Source organism: Lissotriton vulgaris, unplaced genomic scaffold (assembly GCF_964263255.1).
Source record: "Lissotriton vulgaris unplaced genomic scaffold, aLisVul1.2 SCAFFOLD_1619, whole genome shotgun sequence".
NCBI lineage: Eukaryota > Metazoa > Chordata > Amphibia > Caudata > Salamandridae > Lissotriton > Lissotriton vulgaris.
Window position 1 is genome coordinate 91511 of NW_028242499.1, and position 13222 is coordinate 104732.

Here is a 13222-nt window from a genome sequence, read left to right on the forward strand (position 1 = left end):
GCCTGCGCGCTTGAGCAACAGTGCGCCGAGGTTAAGTGTTACTCACACTTAAGATAAGGTAGTTCAATTTCAGGTACGTGATAGGGCAGACGTGCTACCTTGGCTGCACGCTTCGAGTTTAACTGAGTCTAAACAGTAATCAAAGTATCATTTAAACAAACAAATCAAAGTGAGTGCTCCTCTAATCATACCATGCACTGATTTCATGCCATGACTATTAAGGGTGATTGCAGTCAGATAGGCGGGCGGGTCCTGCCCGCACGGAATCGGCTTCCGCGTTTCCCGCCTTAAGCGAAGGCTGCATCTTGAAATGTCCAGTCACCCGGGAGGGGAGACCAGGGTTCAAGCCATGGGATGGCTGGGCTTTCATGCGAGTTCACAGGCCTCTCGTGTATGTAAAAGGTCAGAGAAAGATCAGTTATCCAGATGGAGAGAAAGAAGCTCCTGGTCACAGGGACAGCACGGGGGTTGCGCTCTGCGCTCTGCGCTCGTGAAAGTCAGGGATGCATAGGCCTCTATCCAGCATCAAAGCAGATGTTCCTTAGCAGATTGAGGAGGAAGGCACTTGTGCCCAGCCTCGACGACGCTCATGATGGTTTTGGGACAATGAATGATTCACGAAATTTGAGCTCCAACTAGTTCGAGCGACCATGTGTGTGTTACTATGCAATCGCGCCGAAGGGCGCAGGGGTCACTTGAGTGAGCCGTCCAGCATGGTGGTTAGAGGGCGGGAAGACAGTGTATACCGCGAGTGTGTGGGCGGGGCCTAAACGGACCGGGCTTTCAGGTTCGGGATGAGAAAGTACCGGATAGACTTATGTGAATTGCTCAACGTACTAGAATTTGTAGGTTTTCCTAATCATGTCTATATTTCGAATGTAATTATTTCTTGTAATAGGGCACTCAACCTACTAATGCTGGGTCCCATCTCTGATAAAATATAGCATCGTTGACGAGTTACGTCATGGACTACTGAGCGCATGGTCCGTCAAGGCAGTGATTTTTATCTCTGTGTTAACTAAGGAGACGGGTGTGATAGTAACCAGGGCTGCGGGTCCCTTCCTCCCCCGAAGCGCTTATGATATCAGTACCAAGCACAAGCCTGATTCCTCTAACGTGCGTAGTTGACGTTAAACTTGATTTCTAAATCAGGGGCGATTTACCCTGAAATGGGACACATGCATTGTGGTTGATTAATTTAAAACGTGCTTCTTTGAAAGAGCGTAATTAATCTGAAGCCCGATTCCTTTCAAGTACTTTGTAAATCTAAAGCCTGTTTTAGCAATGTAAGCGATCCCGGCATCTTCAGTAAGTCATTTGTCACCAAAACAGAGAAGGGAGAGCTTTCTGGTTAGTTCGTTTTCCACCCAGTGATTACGTTGTGAAAATGGCAGGAATGTTGGCAAGCCAATTGCCTTAGAGACAATCTCATGCAAAAACCGTGTGTGTACATTAAGCGGAATGTGGTTGGTGGTAGCTCCACACATACAGGGATGGGATGGATCAGCACAGGGGCGGTCCTTGGCCTCTCATAGTTCCACATTTAGCTACATAAAGGATCTCTGTAGACGGTGGTAGCTCCACACATACTGGGTGGTCTGCCGATAGTACCAGCTGTGCTTTATATTTATAGGTGGTTTGTGAACAGGGGTAGACACAAACAGGTGGTCTGTGGATAGTGGTGGCTCCACTACAAGAGTGGTCTTTGTTTTTTTCTTATTCCACTCAGTGGGGCCCTGGAGGCAGTTGTAGGTCTACATGTTGTGAGCGCGGGTTGTGGAACTTTTGTAATACACCTCGAAGAAAAGTGATGCGCATGTTCATGCGTTTTTGCGAGCCTAAGGGAAAAAAGTGTGCTCAATAGTCACTCGGACTACCGTGTAGGGGCGTGGCTCAGTTGTTAGAGCAGTGGGCTTTTGTCTGGGAGACCCGGGTTCGCGCCCAAAGGGCCGTGCTCACTGAAATGTTCGACTCCCCTTAAGGAATTGTCGGTAGTGAGCGAAACATACACACAATGGGTTTCTGTGTAGAGAATGTGTGAACCAAAATATGGGTTTGGCAAATTCGACAGTTTTTTTTTTGGGGTGTTTCATTGCTCCCTGGGCTGGGTAGGCCAGTGATTACCATAGCTAACTGGATCATTGACCCATTAGTCATGAGTTAGTCCCCTACGCTCGGCCTTCCGGATACACGCGGCTGCGCCTTAAACCTAAAATGTTTCATAATCTTAATGAAAAATCCTAGGTAATACTCACATATCCCGCCAATGAAAGGTAACTGTGTAACTGTTGAGCATTGCACCCTCACACCGAGCGTTCAGCAATGGTAATATTTAGTGACCTCGCACACTCTAGTAATACTGTTTTCTAGAAAAACAAAATGCAGGAGAAACTTAGCTGATCGCATGACCGTTCATTTTGGGGAAACGGAGATTAGAAGACAAAGGAAACAAATTGAATCACAAGTTTGCCGAGATATCAGCCACGTGTTTTTTATTGTGCATATTTTATGCTGGTTGAGGTTGATGCTATTTAGTGGTTATTACGAGTTAGATACTTGGTTACTGGCGATTTTCGCAGTCTTTTGAATTCTGTTAGTGCGGGTCAGTATACTCTTTATTGAATTCTGTTAGTGCGGGTCAGTATACTCTTTACGGCACGGCGTCTGTCTGAACCAATCACAATTGGTGAATATAGAGTTAAGTTCTTATAATTTTGTGCGGCAAGATTCTGGGCACACGTGTTTTGAAAAGGTGTGGAAGAACTTTCAGGAAAGTGAAAGCAAAATTGGACACTACGGGTTACCAAATTCATAATGTCCCTAATGATCAAATAATTATTGGAGGCCCCTCAACTTCTTTTGGATAAAGCAATGTTTTAAACACCGTCCGAGGCATTAGCGTCCATTGAACTGCAATAGTCAGATTTTGTCATCCCGAGGAAGCTGAGAAAACCAGCTGTCTATGTGAGAACTCATTGTACATACTTTCAACGGATAAGTATCAGCACTCGGATTACGTTTACTCTTCCGGGTAGCCATGATCATGTCGCCATGTTCATGGCCAGGGCTCCAATCCAACGGTGCTTTGGGGTGCCAAATAAGCCAGTGCCCCTGAATGATGCAACTTTGCGGCCGCAGCGTATTTTCACATGAATATGGTTTTGCCGCATTTGCCACATACTCCATTATTTCCTGCCTAATCTGATTTAACAAATATAGATATATTTCCCTAACTGTTCGAAGTTACAAAAATCGCAGTGAGGCGTATTAAGTGAAGGGGAATGACCATGGCAATAGTTGGCTTCCACCATCCCCGCATGTCAATTATCATCCTGGGAAGTAGGCCAGATTCAGGGAATTAAGAAGTAGCTAGATTTCACTGTCCCGGTCGCCTTGTTTGATAACATAGGACCCCGCCGTCAATTGGCGTATAGTTCCCATATACCCTAGATGGGTCCGTCAAGCAGGAATACACAGGAAAACGGGATGTCTGTTTCCATAAAGATGTTTATAACCATTTCCTGGGCGCTCAGCGGGAGTTGGACAGGCCTGGGGCTGTACCTGTAGTATGCTGACAGTCGGGGGCAGTACGAGAGCAAGCCGTTTAGAGCAGTGTTAGCGGGACTGAGCCTGAGCGTGTTGGGATACCTGGCCCTCTCGGGCAGGATAGGTAGGGCAACGCTAACTGCAGAGGCGGCACAATGGACAAGGTCGGGCGCAGGTCATCCAGCGGTGGCGGAGACCCGTTTGACCAGAATGTTGGTGTCAGAATTGCTGATGATTTGCCAATGACCATATTTGACTTTTCTATTTCTCTCCTGTTCAGTAGTGAGCCCACGATGGTGGTGGTGCCACGAGGCACTCGTCCATGCGGCAAGCAGCAAGGCGACCATGGCAGGGGCGAGTGGTATGGCCGGAAGGCCTGAAGGGAACAGGTTTCCTGTGTCGGGGCAGCCAGCCCTGGGAAGAAGTCGAGAGCCTGGTATGTCTCGGTGAGGCGGCTCAAGTAAGAATTGCCCAAGTAGCGCTCAGTGTAGGGCCGCTTGGGTAACATTCCACCCGAATGGTTTCCAGTCTCCGGAGAGGTGAGGTATCACAAGGTTGGAGGTGACCAGGTGGGCTCAGTGAAGGGCTGCTGGTGTCACATTCCGCACCGGATGGTTGTTTCCGGTAAGGTGATGTATCACAATCATGGGGTGCAGTTATCGGGCATCGGTACATTGAGCCGGGTTAGAACATTGGGGTCTTTCACGCAGAGCGCAGGTGGGGAAGGTGACGGACCTGTGGGCCCTGGTCACCTTTGTGGCGGTAGAAAGACCTTGGAACAGTACAATTGACCGACGGAATGGACGGGAGTCCGCCTTGCGTACTCCCTAGGCTAGCACTGAGGGGGGAGACGGTAAGCTCCCCGCTGTGAAATAGGGCCCCGGCTGGGGAGGCTAGGGCGACGGGTTACGAGCCTCCTGGGTTCCTGGTCAGCCTGGTGGTCGGAGGGTGGGCCCCTGGAGAAGGCGGACAAGGATCAGAGGTTGGGGGCCCTCTCCTCATGAGTCGCAGGTGGGTTGCACCTTGCGTGGATGCACGGCATGGAAGAGGGGAGCCGGAAGCCCCCCCCCCCCCCATTAGTGTTGGAGGATTAGAAGCTTTATCCGGCGAAAGAAGATCAGGAAGTCAAGAATAAAATTGTGTTGATAACTGCATTTAATGAATTTTGAAATGCCTTGTCATGTTTATGAAATGTCAAAATATTAAACATGGCCGTTTTTCCACCCACACAAATCTCTGTTGTTGATTTTCATGTGGGTTGTCAAGTTATATGGAGGGAGCGGGGAGCATGCTGGGGGATCCGGGTCCTATAATAAAGAGCATCGTAGGAGGCAGTCCTGGAAGGCTTCAGCTTGTATCAACAGTCACAGCAGACCCAGTCAGCTGCGAATATTCTGAGTCTGTGACTCTGGTACCTCCTACTAACTACCCAACCTCGGCTGTGCATCTTGCCACAGACATACCTGCTTACGGAGCCGCGATTGCTACAAAATTAAATAAACGGAAAAGAAATGCGCTGTTTGCCCACTTTTTTCCCTATTTATTTCCTTTTGTAGCAATTGCGCTACACTGCGTTTTAGCTTTAAACCTTGAAGCTAAAGTGCGGCATGACGAATGCTACTATAGCAAATAAATACCCCAAAAAGGCAGGCAGCCGACTTTACAGCTGCTAATAAAGTTAATACATATACAAAAAAGCTTTACTTTGTAATTTTTTTTACAGTAAAGCACATTTTTAGGTTTCGACTTTTGGCGAGGGGCGAAGCCCCTCCCAGTCGAAATCTTTTGTTTTTAGTAGTGAGGTTAGGACAGCCTCTGTTTCCAATTGGCTAGCTCCATAAATGGAGGCTAGCCATTGGGAGGCAGAGGCTGTCAATCGCGCTTTCTCACGAAAACGCGATTCGGGGGCGTTTCTGGTGCTTTTTTTAAGCCCCGCCCCTTTGTCCCGGGCCGCGCTGCGATTGGCTGCCGGCCCGGGGCACCCCCGTGACGTCATTCCCGGGCCGCGCTGTGATTGGCTGGCCGGCCCGGGACACCCCCGTGACGTCAGCCAATCACAGCGCGGCCCGGGACCTGACTTGTTTGCCTCTGGCAGGAAGTTTTCATTTTTTACTGAAGACGAGCACAGGAGCTCGCACAGATTAGCTGGGAGCAGCACCCGCGCCAGTTATACCATATTATGATGAATTAAACCTGTGACGACGCTGCTCAGATTTATCCAGAAAGTGAATTAACCCCCAGTCGTGGTATTATACTCGGGGAATTGCTGGACTCGCGAAGATATGTGCCCCAGGTGCCTTGACCCATAAGATTTTTGAACATGCAGTATGTTTGTGACCCATATTGTAATCCAGAGCGGATTGCCTTCGTATCTCCTGCCAGTTCAATTTGGGAAGAGCTTTAACAAAAAACACAAATGCATGAATTGACTGTCCTGATCCTTAAACGCCCCCAGGACGCCCCAGCAGCTGCACTTCGCATTCCAAGAGGTAACATTTGTCTGACATGGTTGCTTTGTCCCGGTGCATTAGAGCTCTGAGTCTGAGCTGCGTGCTCCTTTTGTTGTTGAGGGTCACCCGCCTGGTGTTTTGCGAGTGGAGAGGCTCCCCCGAGTGACTGCCCCATCGCTGCTCCAATTTGTTTAAAGCACTTTGCAGCGTCTGCACGTCAAGAGGCGAGTAACACAGGGATGGGTCCAGAGGGAAGGGTAAATGTTTGCATTACTAACACACCATGGCACATTTCCTCTGGCCCGCACCGCACACCCCTACGGCTGTTTGTGCTGTTCAGGTCTGGTGCACCGGCCACATTAGATCATATATTGCTTCTTGGGTAATTCTGAGTCAGAGCCACCCAGCACGCGCCCGTTCTCACAGCCTGACCCAATTAAGCACACCTGCTGCCACGGGTGTGGTTGCACACAGGTGCAGCTGACTAGACTGCTGACCCGCCCACCGCTCGCGCCTGCAGCGGTATTTGAGCGCGCTAATATTTGAGCAGGTGGTGTTTCAATATTCAAAGTTTGTTGATTTTCTGATTGCAGCAACCAGGGCCGGACGCGCCATTCTGTCCCTTCCTTGGTGCGCTGCTGGTCTGGGACCACGATCACTGCTGGATGGGCGGCCATTGCCCAATCATGAAAGGCCCCATGACCTCCTCCTGCAGGATGGCACAGATTTTTTTTAATGTTCAAAATGTTTATTGCAATATACATTTCCCTAGTACAGTATGAAGCTGCATAAGGATAGCGTCATACATATGCATAACATTATACAAAATAATTCATTGAATTACAATACGTGACGTTCTCTTAAAGTGCCTGGTAGGTTCACGAGATTCATGTGTGACTGCTCCTGGGTGTGTGTGTGTGTGTGACTGCTCCTGGGTGTGTGTGTGTGTGTGTGTGTGACTGCTCCTGGGTGTGTGTGTGTGTGTGACTGCTCCTGGGTGTGTGTGTGACTGCTCCTGGGTGTGTGTGTGTGTGACTGCTCCTGGGTGTGTGTGTATGTGACTGCTCCAGAGTATGTGCGTGTGTATGTGACTGCTCCAGTGTGTGTGTGTGATTGCTCCAGTGTGTGTGTGTGTGTGTGTGACTGCTCCAGTGTGTGTGACTGCTCCAGTGTGTGTGTGTGTGTGTGTGTGTGTGTGTGACTGTTCCAGTGTGTGTGACTGCTCCAGTGTGTGTGTGTTTGTGTGACTGCTCCAGTGTGTGGGGGGGGGGGGGCTTTGGGTGTGGCTGGCTCTGGGTGTGTGGGGCTGGGTCTGTGTGTGTGTGTGTGGTAGTAATTGCTGTCTGCTGAGGTCGTCCGTAGGGTACAATAGTTCTCACCTTTGCGAGAGGTTAAACTATTGGCAATGTAAACTTCTCCAAAGGCGAAACCGTTGCATTGTAAATGCTTGTTTTAAATGGCCTCCTCTGCTGCGTCACAGACAGCAAAAAAACACTGCTCCCAAAAAAGTTTGCCTTGAGCATTTATGAAGAGACATAAAGTGTCTTTGCCCTCTGCAGTGACCTTGGCATCAGGGTGTTAAACCGCAGTGAGTTCCAGCCTGGATGAGACTCAAACAGGAAATCTGATGGTGTTTGTGAGTGAGGCAGATGTGTTAGGCCCCTCTGGAGCTTAAAACACCAGGCCTCCCAGCTCTCCTGTACGATTGCTGCACTAAATGAAAGGAATTGCTGCACTAAATGATATCACTGAAAGTGGCCCTGTGGCGGCAAACTGCACCCGCACAATGTTATCCAATTTCGCTGGTTTGAACACACACAAGCTGTCGGATCTACAAGTTAGAGAGATCACCTTTCTGCAGCACTGCCCCTGAGTGTATGTACCTGAAGAATAGGGGGATCAAGTTGGGGATGGTCACAGAATCGAATCCGAGTAGGATGACTGACTTAACTTTTAGCCACCCAAAGGAAAAAAAAAATTGCAAGCTGTCAAGTTATCGCTTGTCAGGTGAAGGAGCCTCTCCAGCCCTGGTTGTATTCTTTGCATTCTTGCAAATTTACCTTTAATTAATTAGAAACCTGAAAATCCATGTATGCATAGTTTAAAAAAAATAGTAAAAATAGCCGCCAAGCTACCCAAACCTGGCATGCGGTAACTTGAGCTCTTGCTGTTGAATACCATCAACTTAGATAATTATAGCACCTGTTAATTGGTCACCTGGAGGGAGATTAATCGGTGATGAATGCTCAGTAAACAGACATTTATTCAAACGTTTGTAGGGATGTGCAGGCAGACGCTGTTCTACACTACTCGAGGGAGGATGTGATGTAGTGGCTTCTCGGCTAGATATGAAATCTGCCTACGCGCTTTCTAATCACAGCTTCTCATATCAGCCGCACCGTGTGATCCCCGGCAGTTCATTGCATCTCACGTGCTTAGGGTCCTTTTCTAATCAGCATGTTTAGAAATACACAGGGAAATATTTGGTCTGCACCAAACCGATTTATTCGTGACAACCAGAGTACCCACACCTTCTCTGGCTAGGAACCACCCGCACATCCATGCTGCGCCCCATGTCCCTTGTGGGCCAACCTGATAACATGTTTCAAATAACTTTTTGAAGCTCCTACGGCCGCTCCAGGACAGAGCCGACCCTTGCTGAGATACCGCCCTGGGTGGAAATACATTTGGTGCCCTTCCTGCAGCGGGTGAATAAAATAGGGTAGCAGGGGTCCATTTTGTGTTTACATGTCATTCACACCTCAAAGCAGTAATTCACCTCCAAACACATACTTCTCGGCAACGCCCCCAAATATACCGATTAACTCTTGAATAGCTGAAGTATGCTAATGGGGAGTTGGTGGTGGTGGTGTGAATGGAGGTGTTGGTGTGTGTCGGCTGGGGGTGAGAGGGAGATGGGAGGGGAAGAATGGGATTTAAAATGACACCTACAGCAATTAAAACAAGTAGCAAAAGCACAAATATTCGTACTTGCCTTTCACCTGCCCAAGGATCTGCTCTACGGATGCGCCGTCCCTAATAGTCCAAACAAAAGAGATGGTCATGAGAAACTTTGTCCAGCGTCATGAGTCTGTCCCGTGAAATATACAACAGAAATCCAGTAATTTCCGGTTGTCTAATGCCACCCAGCAGTACTTAACCATACATAGGAGCATACCGGGCGGAGGCGCAAGGCCCGGTTTTTCTAGACAAAAAAAAATGATTTATTTTACCTGTGTTCTGTCTGAAATTCCCTCTTAATCAATGACGCTACAATGAAAATTGCATCCCCCTATTTGTTTTCAAAATCTCCCACTTGTAAAATACTGGCAGGTATGTGTCGCTCCAACCTGCTTGCATTATCTCACTTTGCCTCCTACGTTTGTTTTGCTCAATATAAAAACTAGACTAATATTATTGACGGAAATTCGCAAATTGCAGACAGAAGGAGGGATTTTGGTTTTACCAAGATAATTAGTGGCGTTACAAGGATGACAAGTGCCCTAATGCAGGCAGGTATAATTTGCCCTTCATTCCTGTTCCAAGTGGGTTAAAAAAGCAATCATTATTAGGGTTTAGTGTGCCCCTCACACCCATGGACTCTATTGTCACTGCACTTGGTGCACTTATGTTGCCCAAACGCCGGGCTGCCCTCGATGATATGATGGCGAAGTGTGACGCACAAAAGTGTTGTGTTGCTCTTCGGCCTGTCCCTTTGGCAATATCTCGCTGTTGCCTCAGCCCAGAGAGTGCCGAATATATCTGTTTTATTGTAATAGCGATAACGCCACAGACCGGTGTAGGTTCTAAAACAAGCATTTACAATGCAATGATCTCGGCACTTTTAAAGTTAGAGCTATTGGCATTGCTCATGACATTTTTATTCATGTTTTTTTTTTTAAACATAAATAAACGGCATTGTCATTTACAATGCCAATAGCAGGGCAGGAGAGCAAGCATAAGCAACGAGGGGGGAGGATAGCAAGCACGAGCAACGAGGGGGGGCAGGACAGCAAGCACAAGCAATGAGGGGGGGAGGTCAGCAAGCACGAGCAATGAGGTGGGGGCAGGACAGCAAGCACAAGCAACAAGGGGGGGCAGGGGAGCAAGCACAAGCAACGAGGGGGCAGGACCACAAGCATCGAGGGGGGGCAGGACAGCAAGCACGAGCAACGGGAGCAGGGGGCCAAGCACAAGCAACGAGGGGAGGAGGACAGCAAGCACGAGCAACGAGGGGGGCAAGGGAGCAAGTACAAGCAACGAGGGGGGAGGACAGCAAGCACAAGCAACGAGGGTGGGGCAGGACAGCAAGCACGAGCAACAGTGGGCAGGGGAGCAAGCACCAGCAACGAGGGGGGACAGGACAGCAAGCACAAGCAACAAGGGGGGCAGGACAGCAAGCACGAGCAATGGGGGAGCAGGACAGCGAGCACAAGCAACGGGGGCAGGGGAGCAAGCACAAGCAACGAGGGGGGAGGACAGCAAGCACGAGCAACGAGGGGGGCAGGACAACAAGCAACGGGGGCAGGGGAGCAAGAACAAGCAACGAGGGGGAGGACAGCAAGCACAAGCAACGAGGGGGGACAGGACAGCAAGCACAAGCAACGGGGGCAGGGGAACAAGCACAAGCAACGAGGGGGGGAGGACAGCAAGCACGACAGGACAGCGAGCACAAGCAACTGGGGCAGGGGAGGAAGCACAAGCAACGAGGGAGGGGGAGGACAGCAAGCACGAGCAATGAGGGGGGAGGACAGCAAGCACGAGCAACGGGGGGGCAGGACAGCAAGCACAAGCAATAGCAGGACAGCAAGGGGGGGCAGGACAGAGCAACGGGGGGCAGGTCAGCAAGCACAAGCAATGGCAGGACAGCAAGGGGGGCAGGACAGCGAGCACAACGAGGCAACAGGGGGGGTGGGGGCAGAAAAGTGAGCACAACGAGGCAACAGGGGGTGGGGGCAGAAAAGCAAGCACAACGAGGCAACAAAGGGGTGGGGGGGGCAGAAAAGCCAGCACAACGAAGAACAGGAGGGAGGCCCGGTGCCACCACTTGTGATGCACAGTTGATAGCTAAACCCCTGTTTGACACGTTCGAATCTATGGAAGTGTGTTTGCCATGCGTGTGTTTGTGTGGACACAAGTGAGCTTGCAGAGAGCAAATCTGAGAAGAGAGAGTGTGTAGAAGCCCAGCTACAAGGGACATTCTCAGAAGTAGCTGTGTGCGTGTGTGCGCAATCTGCCCAGTCTAAATCAGTTCCCAGGCTAATTATTTGCAGTTTTTCTGTTTTTCCTCTTTATTGAAGCTCGGCCCAAATGTTACGTTTTTACAAGTCGCCAGAGACAAATAAAATCCTCAGCCAAGGGCAGCCCGGAGTACAGCGAGATGTACTGATGGAGGCAACAGACGAACACGGGGGAACCAGGGGCAAGGGGGCACAGTATGTGGGGCAACAATGGGGGCATGTCAGTCACATAGGGGGACCAGAGCATTGGGATACCTCAGAGAAAGGGTTCAGGTTGTAGGCATGGTAGGTGGAGCAATAAGGAGGAAGGGAGCTGTCATACAGAGGCGCAGTACTTTGGAGGTCCCAGAGGAAGGAAGGACGCCAAAGGGACGTGGTACACATTGGGCCACGGAGAAGTGGCGTTCAGGGGCTTCGAAGCATAGGGGCAGCATGGAGCAGGGTAGGGAGAGCATCGGGGGAGTGGTGTAGTAATTGGTCCAAATGCAAGCAAGGAGAATGGCTGAGTATCAAAATACAGCAATAACCGGGGTACGGTGAGCCCTCAGGACTGTAGGCGCCGGTGCCTCTGCGCCTGCTGCACCATTTATAGCTATGCCACTCTGCCAATGGGGGAGAAGCCAGAGGAGAGCATTGGGGGTCACCGGAGTGAGGCTGGCTGATTGAGTGATCTTCGGGGACACTGCGGAGATGGTACAAACAGTCAGAGCACACAGAGACACCAAACTGACGCACCGAACAGGGTGGTTGGGAATACCAGGGAGAAAGAGTATTAGATGGTTTCTGGTGCACAGGGGCACCAACTCAGACCCGGAGGGCACAAAGTACTGAACCCCACTTCTCACCCCTTCATCTTTCAGAGGTCGATAACTTCAGTTGAGTTAGGTAATTAACCTTGGTGTGCGCACTAGTGAAATGATGCGCTAGAAATGATGGCGCCAGATGTGGGGGGCACTCACCCATCAGGCTGCGCTGCCCATCGCCGTCCATGGTCTGGTCCTAGGGGTCGAGGTCAGAGACACCCATGCGTCCAGCTGAGAGTGTCAGGGCGTCACCGCAGAGGGCTGCAGACGTCTAGGGCCAACAGCCTGGCACTCCGGCCAAGCAGACAGACAGAGACTCGACAGAGGGGCACACGCGCAGGTCTCTCTTGGGCAGGGCTGTTTCTCTTCCACAAGAGGTCTCTTCCCCCTCTCTCGCGCGCAGCGCTGTCTCTCTCACAGTGTTTCCTGTTCCACGTTCTGCTGGGTTTACTCTCGTGCAGTGCTCCAGTCTCTCGCTGGAAGAGCTGTTTCTCTCATATAGTGCCGAGAAGCCTCTTCTGCAGTAACGCCTCTCGCCTGCACCGCGCTCTCGTGCAGTGCTCGGGAAGCCAAGCTCCCCAGGGAGCACTGTTTCTCCAACAGTGCAGTCTTGTTGTGCAGCGCTTTGCCCTCTCACTTTTTTTTTGCAGCGCTGTTTATTCCTCCCCCAGGACTCTCACCCCCTGCGGGGCATTGCTGAGATGCTTCCTGTGCTCTCCCTCTGCGATGTCACCTTTTCTTTCCCCAGGGCACTCTCACCGTCTGTCCCATGCAATGCTTGTTTCTCTCACTCAGGAGTGAATATGTCACTCGGTGCTGGATGACTTTTTTCACGAACAGTCCTGGGGTCTCTTAAAATCTGATACTGTCTCCGATACAGGGCTGTTTCTTTCAGTGTTGTGAATCTCTCTCAAGTAGTGTTGGAGTCTCTCATGAAATTCGGAGGTCAGCTCACTTTCTACTGCACTGTAGCCTCCTCTTTTGCAGCCAATCAAGGATGATGAGATACGGGGAGGTAAAAGATGGCAATTGTTTGTGATGAAAGAGTATAAAGCCTCGTCAGGGGCAAGCGTCATCTGCGCCCTTCCTGCCCACTGCGTGTGGTGAGAAAACGGGACTGGGAAATTAAAAAGTTTCCTGGAAGCTGATGCACAATAGTCTTAAAATTAATATATGTTTTTGG